Genomic DNA, 15421 nt, shown 5'->3' with positions numbered 1-15421 from the left:
GGCACTCTGTATGTGGATTCTCATTTGGTGAGATGGGCTGTGTGATGGTAGTGGTTTGGGTTGACTTTGAACTCTTTTCAATGTGTGAGGAATGGCCAGGCTAGCTTGGGCCTTTTTCATTCTTCATTATAACTCATAGTTACTACTAATAGCTACTGTATGCCAGGTATTGTTCAGGGACACTGAAGAAAACAGGAAGGTCCGTGCCCTCAGGGAGTTTTTTGTTTACAATATATTCCTAAAAACATGAACATTTGGTATAGAACTAAAAAGTCTTAGTTTTGAATTATGCCATCTACTTTTCTCATTTTCTTTTTTATCTTTGGATTTTTGTTTTTGTGTTTTTCTATATGTTTAATTTTTATTTTTTTCCATCTACTTTTCTCAGAATCACTTAACAAGAAAGGGGAAAGCATATCAGACATTAATAATCACAAAAACATTACTCACCCTGCTCATGGAGGTTTTATTCCTTTCTTTTTCCTACTAAGAAAAGAACAACTACGTGTTTATCAGCCTTTTCATTTTTATTTAAACATTTTTTTAAATTTAATTATGGTCGGAATACAATATGATACTAGCTTCAGGTGTACAATACAGTAATTCGACATTTGTATACCTTACAATGTGCTCACCACGCTCAGTCTAGTAAATCGTCTGTCACTGTGCAAACTTACCACAACATTATTGAATATATTCACCTTTTTCACCCATCCCACCACCCCCTGCCCCTCTGGCAACCATCAGTTTGCTCTGTTTCTGTGAATGTTTTTGTTTTGTTTGTTCATTTATTTTGTTTTTTAGATTCCACATATAAGTGAAATCATCTGGTATTTGTCTTTGTCTGGCTTACTTAACATAATAACCCTTTAGGTCCACCCATGTTGTTGCAAATGGCAAGATTTCATTCGTTTTTATTGCTGAATAATATTACATTCGTATATACACATCACATCTTTATCCATTTATCCATGGACACACAGGTTGCTTCCATATCTTGGATATTATAAATAATGCTGCAGTGAGTGTGGGGTGCATGGAGTTTTTATTCTAGTAGAGGAGACCGATGGTAGACAAGTAAGGGATGAGCTTCCCTTTTTTAGGGAATAGCAAAAGGGCTTGAAGGGCTGGAGCCTAAAGAGCAAGTCCTACAGGTAGGCAGAGGCCAGGTCTTATGGGAACTGGGAATTTAGTGTTTATTTAGAGTGCATTGGGAAGCCACTGAAGGGTTTTTTATAATAGGGGAGTGATATCTGATTTGTTTATATTTTGGGCTGTTCTTCAGGGAATAGACTATAGCAGCAATTTTTAACCGGTGTTTTCCAAGAATTTTTAAAACATGTAATACCTGACTATTTAGTCAGGGCCACTGACCGCTTTTCCTTTAGGTTGTCAAATACAAAAAGATAACAGCCAACACAATGGCTGTCCTGTGTGAATGAATCAAAATTATGCCTGTTCTTTTGTCAGATCAGCAAAAAATACATTTTTGGTGTGCTGCAGAATTTTAGTAATTAGCTTATATATGCCATGAGTGAAAAAGGTTGAAAATCCCTGACCTATGTAGGGAGGCAAATATGGAAGCAGGGAGGTCTATTGGAGGCTCTTCAAATCCAGTGACAGATGACAATGGCTTTGATAGGAACGGAGATGGTGGTATTCATGGTATATAGTGAAGACGTGCTAGTGGGCTTTGCTGGTAAATTGGAAGATCTGGCTTCTCAAAGCCCTGATCCATGGCCAAGAGGAGCCCAATGCAACTGCTGGTTTAGGACAACTAGCCTCGCACCAGTGGGCATGGTACTTCGTTGTTCCGTGAGGCCTGAAACGGCTCCCGTGCGTAGCTTTGAGTAATACGTTAGGGTAGTTTGATTGATGACCTCCCTTATAGAAGGGCAGAACGTTTTCAAAGTTGTTTTCTCAGTTGTTCATTTCAGCATTATTGTGTTAAAAACAAAAGTAAAGCCATGCTTTTGATCTGTAGGTTTGTTTAAACCAGAATCTTTACCAGAAATGCTGAGGAGATTTACCATAGAAGAGGTATATGTACATATCTCTCTCCTGAAGCAGTTTATTTTATTTTTCTGAGCCTCAGAACCTCTGTCTGTAGAATGACGATAACACCCATTTAATAGGAAGTAATACCTGAACAGCACAATGCTCCGTGCACGTTAGTTTATTCCCTTCGTAGACATACTTGTTCTAACTCTAGTGGCTTCTTCAAGAGGATTTTTCTTTCAGGATATCAGTGCATTGTATTTATATAGTGATTCTTTGCCTTCAGAGTGACAAATAAGGATTTTATTACTAGGAAGCTTAAAATTTTATGTATTTCTTTCCTGCCACCTCATGGAACCAGAGAAACGCACCATGTTTGATGTTTCCATTTTCAGTAAATAGTAACGGCAAAGATTGCTTCCTGTTGCCGCCACCTTTTATAACTGAAGGGTTCTTGAACAATTTCTCATCCATGCCAACTCTCATCCACACTTGTGTTTTGGAACTGTGGTTGCAGAGTCTTCAATCATGAAGTCAGAAGCATTTATTTCTCATATACCAGCTATATGCACACTTCATTTACCTTTGAGGCTTACTGTTTAGAGATTGTTTTTCATTTAAGTTTTCCAGTTTTGGGAATCCTGCATCCTGACCATAGTTCCTACAACAGAGGTCCCTAAAACTTACGGGAAAATGTTCTGAACCACTTGATTATTTTAATAGGGGTTGGCGCAGGGGTGGAGGGATTAAGGAGCAGGTAAGGAAAGAAAAAACTCCTGGATTTGATCACAGTGTGGTGGTTGGGCTGAGGGAGGTGGGGTAGGGGGAGGGCATGGGGGGGATAAATGGTGATGGACAGAGATGTAGTTGTGCACCCAAAACCTGTATAATTTCGTTAACCAGTGTCATCTCAGTAAATTCAATAAAAAGAGGGAGAGGGAGCAGCCTCCACATAAAAACTGGTGGTTTTGCCCTGACTGGTGTGGCTCAGTAAGTTGGGTGTCCCCCAAAAGTGAAAAGTCACGGGTTGAATTTCCAGTCAACGCACATGCCTAAGTTGCAGGTTTGGTCCCCCAGTTGGGGCACCTACGAGAGGCAACTGAACGATTCTTTCACATTGATGTTCTCTCCCTCTCTTTCTCCCTCCCATCCCCTCTCACAAAAATAAGTAAACAAACTGATGTGTCCAGCTTGGTTTTTGGGTTGTTCTTCTTTTTCCTTTTACAAGAAAGAGGGACAGAACAACAGGTTTTAATCTTCTGAAGCTCCTAGTTGCTCTGAAAGAGAGATCTAATTATTTAAAATTTGTTTTGACAAAAGAAAAAAGAAACAAGAAAAAATTACTTAGACTTTAAGCATATGGTTGCAATTTTGCTTTTGTTATGCATACATTGTTAATTTCACCTTATTCTCATGGCAATTGTGTTCGAGTCTGTGGTGCTGAGTTGTTCTCTGGTGCCTCTTCCATGGACCCCATAGAGCAAATGATACATCAGTTTTCTGGTGTACATTTACATGACCCTGTTGTTCGTTACGTATTTTGATTTTGAGAGTCTGGAAATACATTTATGGTGAATATTTATTGTTGTAACAATATAGTTTTCTGCCACAAAATAATTTCATTACATGATTTGGCAGTTTTGTTGAAAATACTGTGTTTAGAGTTATTTTATGGAAAAGTTTTTTCCTGGATGAAATCTCTTGTTTAACTTTTCCAGTTATTCAGAAGGAAGCTTTATCTTTTGAAGGTCTTAAGTTCAGAAAAGAAAGGCAATATAGAATATCTTAGGTAGAAGTGTGGACTCTGAAGAGAAGCTGACAGTTAAGTACTAGTTCTTACCCTTGGTAGCTTATGACTCTGGACAGTAACATTCCCCATTGTAACTGTTCCGTGGGAGGGAAGCACTTAGCCTAGGGCCGCCCACGTAGCCCTGCAGCGTTCGCTATTCAGAATGCAGTTTGGAGTCCCTAATAATCAGACTTCTTTAATATGATTTGGAAGAGGTTGTTTGTTTGTTTTCGGTGGAGGAGTAGTGTCCTAAGAATTAAGACTTGGGAAAATACAACAGAGCTCTTTACTGGGTGACTGATGCTTAGAAAGAGTGATTCTCAAACTTGGTATCCAATTTACAAAACTGGAAACACTTTGGAAAGTTTTTTGTTTTAAATTATCTTTATTCGGGTATAATTTGCATACAATAAATATACCCATTTAAATGACCATAGCTTGGTAAGTTTTAATAAATATATACACCTGTGTACTTGTCACCCAGTCACGATACAGGACATTTCCTTTGGAAGCTTGTAAAGTTTTCTATTTTTAACTATTGTATTTTTTAAAGGATTTTATTTATTTATTTTTAGAGAGAGGGGAAGGGAGGGAGAAAGAGAGGGAGAGAAACATCGACCAGTTGCCTCTCCCATGCCCCCAGCTGGGGACGTGGCCCGCAACCCAGGCATGTTCTCTGATAGGGAATGGAACCAGCAACCTTTCAGTTCACAGGCTGGCATTAAATCCAGTGAGCCACACTAGCCTGGGTAGGTGTTTTATTTTTTTAAATATATGCAATTTATTGTTGGTAGAATTGTGGAATGGTGCAGTCATTGTAGAAAAGTGTGGCAGTTCCTCAAAAAATTAAAAATTGAGTCACCATGATTCAGCAATTCCACTTCAGGGTATATATCCAGGGTATATATCCAGCAATTCCATTCATTCTTAGCTATATACCCAAAAGAACTGAAAATAGGTCCTCGAACAAACACTTGTACATAAATGTTCATAGCAGCAGTATTCATAGCCAAATGGTGGAGACAATCCAGATGTCCATCAGCAGGTGGATGGTTAAACAAATGTGCTATATACCATGCAGTGGGATATTATTCAGCCATTTAAAAAAAAATGAAGTCTAATACATGCTCCAACATGGATGAACCTTGAAAGCATTATCTAAGTAAATGAAGCCAGACACACAGCCACATATCATATGATTCTATTTATATGAACAGTCTAGATTAGGTAAATCCATAGAGACAAAGCAAATTGGTTGTTTCCGGGTGCTGAGGGGAGGGAGAAGTGGGGACTGACTGCTTAATGGGTGTGGATTTTTGCTTGTGGTGATGAAACTGTTTTGGAACTAGATAGTGTTGGTGGTTGCACAACATTGCTAATGCACTATCACTGAAATTGTACACTATAAAAAGGTTAACTATATTATGTGTACTTCATCTTAGTTAAAAAAAGGAAAGAAAAATTTAAATGGATGTTCAGGTCCCACCCTGAAGAATTTTCAATCTTCCAATTGTGGAGCCTTGAGAAGAGTAAAGATGTTTGTGCCAGGATGCATGGTGCCTGGCTCTACATTGTTGTTGCTGAAAAACTCCAACAGGGCATTAGGTACTACCTCCAACAGGTCGGTGGGGCTACTACCTCTTAGTTCATTCTTTTGTTGAGGGCAGGGTCATTGAGAGTTAGGCTGCACAAGTCACATCCTGATTCTGTGCATCCATTTAAGGTTAGCCTTGGAATATTGGCATTTCGAAGTGGCTGATAGGATGCCTGGAAGGTATGTTCCCACAGGAGTGTTTCTTGCCCTTCCACCTCCCAAAGAATTTTAAAATCTGGGTGAGTGTCACTTGGCATTATACTGGAGGCTTTGTCACTCTCCTCCGCTTGCCTTTATGTGCCTTTGGCACGCTGCTCTCACTCTCCAAAGACCCTTGAACTGGCATCAGCCCTTGGCAACTGCTTGATCAAGATGGCCAAGTAATGGCAGTACCAGGCTCAAGCTCATTATGAACAAATGGACAGATGGTAGTTTGGTCCTTTATGCCAGGTTTCCTATGTAGTCTGTAAACAAAATAAATGGCTTTATATTTTCAATTCAATTTCCCAACTGTTTAGTGGTGTTTCCTGTGTGCCAGGCACAATCCTGGGTGTGGGTGTTGTACCTGGAGTTTCTAGGACAGGTTTCTGCCCACTGCACTGAAACAGTTTAAATATAGGGGTTTTCTTCCTCTGACTTAATAAAGCAGTATATCTTGTTCGTTTAAGATGTATACTTTAACAAAATGCAAAAACCAAGGGAATGGAGGGTGTTGGAAAAGGGTGTGTTTATAAAAGGGGTACATTTTCTTTCAGCCAGGTCTATTGTTTGAACAAAAATGTAATTCTAGTTTGGTTGTTACTTTTCGGACTGTCTGGAGAAGAGGCTGCAGTTCAACCTTTATTTTCAGTTTTATATAGTTGTGATAGCTGTGCTTCAAGGGAATGCGTTCGTTGTAGGGCAGCTTTTAGTAAACTTCCATGGGATTCGTGTGTGTTTAGGGAAAGGAGTATGGCTCTTGTAGGAAAATGGAGATGTTTTAAAAAAGATTTTATGTATCCGTATTTAGAGAGGGGGGTGGAGAAAGGGCGAAAGGGAGGGAGAGAAACATCAATGTGTGGTTGCCTCTCGCACGCCCCCAGCTGGGGACCTGGCCAGCAACCCAGTCACGTGCCCTGACTGGGGATCTGACGATGACTCTCTGGTTCGCAGGCTGGTGCTCAAGAAAACAGAGATCTTAAATGACTGAAATAGCATCATTGTGTTCTTGATAACTAAGGCTTCCTTCTTTGAGCTTTAAAACTTGTTTTGTTTTTGTAGCATATGCCTTATTCTTTCTGTCTTGCAGTGTCTGGTTCTTAAGCTTCCCTGTATAATGACTGAGGTCTTTCCTCCTAAAGGATTTTTGAGGTCTGTCCTTGAAGTATGTTACCCCAGTCTAGGACTTTGTCTTGGCTTGAGTGACACTTCTTTCCCGCTCCGTTTTATTTTATTTTACTTATTTATTTTTTAAAATATTTTACTTATTTTTAGAGAGAGGGGAAAAGAGGGAGGAAGAGGGGGAGAGAAACATCCATGTGTGAGAGAAACAATCAGTTGCCTCTCGCACACCCCCCTAACTGGGGACCTGGCCTGCAACTCAGTTCTGTGCCCTGATCGGGAATCGAACCAGTGATCTTCTATTTTCAGGCTGGCACTCAGTCCACTGAGCCACACCAGCCAGGGCCAGGATAAGTCTTATTTTACTTAGTTTCTAATCTGTATCCACTGTGTTTAAAGAAATAAATGCTGGTAAAAAGTAAAAAGTCAAGTCCAAAGCTGTGCTGTAGTAGATGCTTTTATTTCTTGGTAGGTTGAGAAATGGTAGAAAGCTTGCTGTGATCATCACTGTTTCTTTTGCATAATTAGTCCCTTTGAAGAATTATGAGGTAAAATTATAATTATCTCAAGTATGCTGAATTAGTCATTTTTAAAGCTGTGATTATTTTATCTGCATGGAAATTTATTCATTGTCTTTCCAAAATACTGTAAAGATCTCGATCCAGCAGAAGCAGCATAGTTATTCAGTCATACTATTTCTACTTCTCTTTTTGACTGGAGAACAGTTTTAAAAAGCTTGCTTATAATGAATATTTGGCTAATGTCTGTATAATGCACTTATTAGAACCTGGTAGCATCATTTCAGACATCTTTGGTGGCTCCTTATCTACCAAAAATAAGCTAAAAATTGTACGTAGAGGCAGATTTATGGTGAGTCTAAGAAAATAAGTACTGCAAAATGAGTAGTCCCTAACAGTCCCTAAACAAGTTATCAAAATTACTCAGCTAAAAGAAAAAGGAATCCCTAAAAATTAAAAAAGTATTTTTTGAAGTAAAAACAATATTCAGCTAATTTAGGTTGTGGAATTCAAATTACTGTCAGTCCTGCAGTTTAAGCACACCACACTCAACTCCAACTCACCTAATTTAAAGCCTATTTTGTTTTAATTTCCCAAGAAAAATAGTAGGAGGGGCCCTGTCCACTTGTCTGAGATAGCCTCGTGATTATGAGTCATGGAAAAATCAGATGTGAGGGCGTTGGGAAAGGTGCTTTAAAAGTATTGAGAGGCTCTGGCCAGTGTGGCTCTGTTGGAGCATCCTCCTGTGAATCGAAAGTCCCAGGTTTGATTCCAGGTCGGGGCACATGACTAGACTGGGGGTTCGGTCCAAAGTCAGGTTGTGCAACCGATTGATGTTTCTGTCTCCTTACATTCCCCTTTCTCTAAAATCAAAATAAGCGTGTCCTCCCATGAGGATTTAAAAAAAAGTATTGGGAGGATTGTGTGTATGTGTGCTTAAAACAAATTGGCAGTGGATTAAGGTGTTTATAACTGCCATTCAGAAAGTTCTGAAAATCACAGACTCGTTTGATGTCAAAACCCCAACTGAACTGATGATGTGGTTTAGTTTTTATCCTACTTAGTGTGAATATTCATTTATTTTACTGAAGAACTCTTAGCCCATTGGGTGTGTTACAGAATATTTGGCATTTGCACCATATTATCGTTATAAAATCTGAAAATTTCTGAATTTAGAAACATCTGACCCCATGAATTGTGGGTCTATATATAGTTCTGGGCAGTGAAAGACAAGCACTATATAATGTATATGTATAGTCCGGCCATTGTTAATATAACGAGAACAGTTTACACAACATTGATGTAACCGGGCAGCCAAGGAGCGTGGGCTGGAATGCGCATGCGTGAGCAACGCCAACTTCACTGCACTAGTCAGTGGAGGCAGAAGATGCTGTTGGGTGAGCATGTGTACCATGTGGCTGTGACATTAAAAATGAGTGAGTAGAGGTGCACATGCTCCTGGCTGGCGGTGCGCCCGACTCTGCAGACTCATGAATAAACGCCTCGCTTTGCTGCTGGGGGAAAAAAAATGAATAGAGCAACGAATCTGTCAAATTTTGCATTAAGCTTGAATGTTCCTCCACGGAAACTACTCGGATGACTCAGAAGGCTTTTGAGGACAATGCAGTGAGAAGTGCAGTGCAAATAGAAGTGTGGCACAGATGCTTTAGAGATGGTCCAGAATCTGTTGAGAATGATCCACGATCTGGAGGGCCTGCAGCAAGCAGAACACCTGAGCATGTGGAACGTGTACGGGCTGCAGTCCGCCACGATCAGCAGCTGACAGTGTGAGAACTGGAAGCTGATCTGGGGATTCCAGAAACTGCGGTGTTCGGGATTTTGATGCAGGACCTGGGCATGAAGCGTTCGTGGCGGAGTCCGTTCCGCGGCTTCTGCGGTGGTAGAAGGAACTCGTGCTGCAGTTGGGAGAACTGCATGAGGTCCCAAGGTGCCTACCTTGAAGTGGACTGAGATTTCATTGTTCTCTGTACAACGTTTTTTGTATCTTCAGTAAACGTGTGTCTTTCTCATAGTATATGGCTGGACACCGTCTGGACTGTGTCTGTGTGTGTGTGTGTGTTAATAAAAGGAAGAGGGTGGAATGTGTATGCATAGGACATGAACTTTGGCAAAATAAGTTGTTGCCAGACTGGCAACAGTTTCATTTTAGGAAAAAGAACTGGTCTTCAGATTCTGGAATTTAAAGGCGGGAATTGCTATTTGTCCAAATAAGACCTAAATAATAATGATAAACATTTATTAAGCACTGACCTATTTTCAGTATAGGTAAGCTCTTTTCTGTAATATCTAATTTAATTTTCCTACCAACCCTGTTTAGAAGGTTGCACTGTCCACTTGACAGGTGAGGAGAAACTGGTTGTAAAGGGGCACAAAGCTAGTGGGTGACAGAGCCCAGATTAACTTTCAGGCAGTGTAGCCCCTTAACAACACTGTAAATGGCTTTCTTTCTACTCTTGCCACCTACAGGTGAAATTAAGTTCTAGTTGTAGATGGCGATACTCTTGCTAGTCTATATAGGACTTATCCATGTAATGAATATTTCTGGTTTTATTAAGTAGACTGTGGTAGATGCTGAGTGCTCATGAGACATCCAGAATGGGACTCAGATTTTGAGAAACAAATGTAATGTTTGGTCAAGTAAGGGTGCGGGTGGGGATGGGGGAGGTCAGTAAGAACCACCTGGAACTCTGAGACTGCGTGTCAGTCAGCTGGCCTCTTCCAGAATTTGTGGATGGGGTAGGAATTGGAGTGTATGCGCTTATACCTTCCTCCAGCTGCAGTGAATGATCATGATTATAGTACTAGCTAGACTGAGAAACGTTTCATTTTTGGAAAAACACTATATTCATGTAACCTTGAATCTACTTTATAGAAATCAGAGAAGGAAAACTCTGATTCCAAAAAAACCTCCGCTGCCTTGCGGCATACCTCTTCAGGGGAAAGGCTAAGGGAGTAAACCCCGACAGAAAATCCGGAGCCGGAGTCCCTAAGGCGGTTTGACGTTGTAGTCAACACCGGCAACTCCTGCAGCGCACCTGAAGCCAAGCTGTATTGACTCCGTCTTTCCCTTGGATCCCTCAGCTGCGAAGAGAGGGGGGGGTCTGCTGCATGGGCAACAGCAGACCCTCCATATCACCCTGCCCAGGCTCTGTAGCTTCAGCTCCACTGGAGAGGACACTCCAGCGTCATCACAAGATGTCGATTCAACACGGGAGGAGACAGATACCGTGTCACTCCCGAGTCGGACTGCACAGCCATTCTCGGCTGTGCAGATAGACTCTTAAGAAGCTACACCATCGTCTCTTGAGACGGACGGCTGCCGACGACGACTTTATAGAAAAAAATAGTTTGCAATCTTCTGTACTTTCGTTGTTTATAACAAGTTATTTCTGATCCCCATAATGCCTCTTCATCATGGTTGACAATTGCTGCTCTTTTAAAAAGACTAGTACTATTACAGGAGTACTAGTCTTTTCTTCAGACATTTACTATTTTTAAGGTTTGATAAGAGAGACCTTTAGGTTTCCCGCCGCTTTATGTACATACATGAATTTGGGGACTACTGAGTTTTATATACAGTGGTTTGTTACTTGTAAATCTTGTTTGAAAAGAAGTAACTTCCTACTTGAAGAATGAGAGGAAGGCCAATCCAGAAAAGAAGGGAAGTAATTTAGAGGAAGTAAATTTGAAGACTAATGTCTAATCTTAGTAACTTGAGCTTTTGAAAGTTTCCTTTCAAAAGGATAGAGAATTAACACTTTCTTATACCAACACATTTTCATCCATTAGTTTAGGAAGGCTAAGTTTCTTATCTTTAATTCCATCAGCGAACACATAACTTCTCTTCAGTGCTGTTGTTCTTAAAAGATTTATTTATTTTTAGAGAGAAGGAGAGAAACATTGATTGGTTGCCTCTTGCACGCCCCCAACCTGGGGCCTGGCCCGCAACCAAGTCACATGCCCTGACTGGGAATCGAACCAGTAATACTCGGTTTGCAGGATGATACCTAAACCCACTGAGCCAGATTAGTTAGGGCTTCAGTGCTATTTTTGATCCTCTAGGCATTGTAGGGAATAGAGGAATGAAGATACAGTTATTTTATTGGAGCTTACAGATAATAATACTAGGAATTGTTTATTCTAAGTGCTTTCCTGCCCAGATGGCTCAGTTGGAGCATCATCCCATGCACCAAAAGGTGGTGGGTTCGATCCCTGGTTCGGACATGTATGGGAGGCAACCAGTCTGTTTTTCTCTCACCTGTCTGTCTGTCTCTCTTTTCCTCTCTTTTACCTCCCTTTCCTTCTTCCTCCCTCCCTCCTTTAAATCAATAAACATATCCTCATCTGAGGATTTTTAAAAAAACATTTAAGTGCTTTCCTGTGTTAACTCATTTAATAATTATCTACTCTTTAAGGGTGGGAACCAGTATTTTCCCCATTGGTACAGAGGCACAAAGGGGTTAAGTAACTTGCCTGAAGGTTCATAGCTTCTTTGAACCCTAGCACCTGGCTCCAGAGCCTTTTCTCTACCAGTGCAAGCACAGTCCTGTATCATCAAGTGGTGTAAGTCTGTGTAGTTATTTGGGAAACAGCAGTGAGTAGACCAAGCACAATAGGAATTTAGAGGAAGAAAAAATGTGTACTGGAGTTGCCAAGGAGGCCTCCCTGGGGAGGGTGTAGCACTTAGCCTTAAATGAGATAAAGTTGAGGCTGTGAGTGGGGCCAATCAGCCCTTGGCAGTGTTAACTTGTGCTTGAACACAGATAGTCTTGTTTTACCTCCTTGTGTAGAGGAGGGAGTGGACAGTGTTGTTGAGGGAACTTGTGTAGGGGAGAGGGGGCATGCCTACGCAGCCTCCGGGAGTTCAGACCCCAAGGCGACTCTTTGCATATGTACTGCTTTGTCTCTTCCTTTTCTTCACCTAATAACATAAACTTTCCCAGTCAGTACATCACTCCCCTCAATTCTTCCCCGGGGCCTTGTCCTCGGTCTCCAAGGTGTCTGGTCAGATGTTGCCTTCTCTGAAGCCCTCTGGCAGAATTGCTGGCTTTTCTTTGTATTCACATCAGAGGGGATAAACTTCTGTTACAGTGTTTAGTTTGTTTAGTTATGGTGTTGTTTTCTCTAAGAGTCTTCCAGACAGGGCTGCTCTCCAGCACCTAGAACAGGGAATGACCTATAGGAAACTCTTGGTTTGCTTTCAGTTGATTGTAAGAATTGAGACAAAGCCACTGGATCTGGCATGGAGATGGTTACCATTGTACTGAAGTAGTGGGTGAAAGAGTGATTGGGGAGGAAACAGGAGAGATGGATGGGAGTACCTGCCAGAACTTATCTTTAAATGGCCTGATATTTGCTGTAAAATTTTCTAGAAAAATCTTTAACATGAAATTATGGATATGTCTTCCTTGGGAGAGCCTTACAGCATGCAAAAACCCAGAACATTGAATGAGAACCCTGTGTCTGCCAAATAGCTGTGGGAGAGTTGTTTAGAGTAACCCTGTTCAGTACACTTTCTGTGATGATGAACATGTTCTGTATCTGAACTGTCGATGTGATAATCATATGTGGCTGTTGGGCATTAGAAATTTGGTCAGTATGACCAAGGAGACCTGAATCTTAACAGTTAAACTAATTAAAATGTTAATTAAAAACTTAAGACAGTCACATGTAACTGATCAATGGCTACTGTGTTAGGCAATGAAACTGATAGTACCAGCTTTCGGAGTGAATACAAACGTTGCCTGTCTTGTCTGTCTGTCTCTCTTTTTATTGATTTTGGAGGGAAAGGGAGAGAAATCTTTGCCATTCCGCTTATTGATTCACTTATTGGTTGATTCTTGTATGTGTCCTGACTGGGGATGGAACCCACAACCTTGCTCTCTCAGAATGGTGCTCTAACCAACTGAGCTGCCTGGCCAGCGCCAAACTTTGTCTTGAGTTTCTGCTTCAAGCAATACTCTGCTCCCCTGAATGTGTCTTTTCACTATTTTAAAATTCTAATTTATAACTATCATTGAAGTCTTTGGCTTTCTTCCTGATTATGAATAATTTAGATATGAGGGAAGTCTTTAGGGTGTTGAGGAGGGCTTCACAAGTGCTTTTGAAAGGTAGACTGAAGTTCAGTTTTATTTCTCTGTGTAGCAGCCAAGGTGAATTACACAGTACAGTGCCTTTTGTTTCTCCATTCGACAAACACGCGTGGCGACTTTATTGGTGTCTGACCCTACATGCTTGGCAGTGGTGATACAAAGAAAAATAAAACTGTCCTAAATTAGCTTTCAGTCTTAGTAGAAGGAGACTTGTTTAAATAGGGGTGATTAAATAGGAGTAATGAATGGGTGTGAGGATATTTATAAAAGGATTGTATGGGGAAGAAAAAGGAAATGGAAGAGGATATCAGTAAAGAATATCATCTTGAAAGATCAATATTTGCTAGATAGACAAGAGGTAGGGAGGCTTCCTAGGTAGAAGGAAGACATGTCTAGGACCAAATATGCTTTTACTTTTTACAGAATTGTGTTGTGGTGCAAATGATAATGGAATACATCTAGAGTGATTGCCAATAGTAATCAAGACAGTGAGTGGTACTGGCATGAAGACAGACATACTGATCAATGGAATAAAACTGAGAATTAAGCCCTTACATTTAGGGTCAATTCTTTTTTCAACAAGGTTGGTAAGACTGTTCAATGGGGAAAGGATAATCTTAAGCAAATAATTTGGGATGGCTAGTTTTCCACATGATGAAATGATAATGAAGTTGGATCCTTACCTCATACCGTGTATAAAAATAATTCAAAATAGATAAAAAACCTAACCTAAAACTATAGGCCCTGGTGGGGTAGCTTAGTTGGTTAGAGCATCTACTTGATACACCAAGGATATGGGTTCAATTGGCTGTCAGGGTTCATACAAAAATCAGCCAGTGGAACGACACATGGATGTTTCTCTCCCTCTCTTGCTCTCTAAAAATCAATGAATAAATTTTAAGAAAATGGACAGTGGATTTGAATAGACATTTCTCTAAAGAAGGTAATACAAATGGAAAGATGCCCAACAGCATTAGTCACTAGGAAATTGCAAATCAAAACCACATGAGATACCACTTCACACCCACATCAGTGGCTGTGGGTTTTTTTTTAATGGAGAATAACAATTGTTGGCAAGGATGTGGAGTAGTTGGGACCTTGTAATAGCTAGCTGGTGAAAATATAAAATGGTGACGCTACTGTGGAAAACCTTTTGGCAATTATTGCTAAAAACACTGGCCATCATCTAACCCTTCAGTGAGCTGTAATCTTTTTGTTGGTAAAGATTCTTACCTTTAATTTGTGATTAACTGGGTATCTGGAAAGTGCAAGTAAATGAGGTGTGTCTGTATATGTACCCCAAGGGATTGAAGGCACAGACTTGAACAGATACTTGTATTCCAGTGTTCATTGCAGCATTATTACAATCGCCAAAAAATAGAAACAACCCTAAGTGTTATTCAGCAGATGCATGACAGACAAAATGTGGTATATCCACACAGTGGACTATTTTTCAGCCATAAGAAGGAATGAAGTTTGATACATGCTAAAACATAGATGAACCTTAATGATTGTGCTGACTAAAATAAGCCGACACCAAGTGACAGATATTGTATGACTCCATGTATTTGAGGTGTCTAGAATAGGCAGATTCATAGACCGAATAGATTAGAGCTAACCAGGAGCTGGGGAAGAGGAGGGTGGTGAGTTATAGCATCGTCTCGGGGTGATAAGATAGCGGTTGGTGTTTGCCCAATATTGTAAATACACTGTAGAATTAATTCCACTAAATTGTTGTAAAGGGAAAACACCACCTGTTCTCCTTTATTCTTTTTTTATTTTATTTTATTTTTTAACTTTCGTTGATATGAGAAACATCAGTCCGCCGTTCTACTCACTCATGCATTCACTGGTTAATTCTTGATGCATCCCAACTGGGGACCACACCCACAACCCCAGTGTACCAGGATGACACTCCAACCAGCTGAGACATCTGGCCCGGGCTCCACTTCACTCTTAATACTCTCCTACGGCGCCATTTCATTTCTGACACTTCTGGTCCCTAACTGAGACGGGGGCAGTTTCCCACACCAAGCAGTTCTGCAGCACTGTCGGTGTCCTGCAGTTCAGTTCGGTTCTGATACTGTCT

At 40.6% G+C, this 15421-nt stretch overlaps 1 protein-coding gene across 1 annotated transcript in view; it reads left to right on the top strand.

Annotated features, from left to right (window-relative positions):
* The window catches only part of RHOA (ras homolog family member A), a 35492-nt gene that overhangs the window by 5244 nt on the left and 14827 nt on the right, over positions 1-15421 (top strand). The window lies entirely within an intron of this gene.

This window comes from Furipterus horrens, unplaced genomic scaffold (genome assembly GCF_987537825.1).
Source record: "Furipterus horrens unplaced genomic scaffold, mFurHor1.1.pri manual_scaffold_7, whole genome shotgun sequence".
Taxonomy (NCBI): Eukaryota; Metazoa; Chordata; class Mammalia; order Chiroptera; family Furipteridae; genus Furipterus; species Furipterus horrens.
The sequence above is the reverse complement of the archived record's forward strand: the minus strand, read 5'-3'. Positions and strand labels throughout refer to the sequence as shown.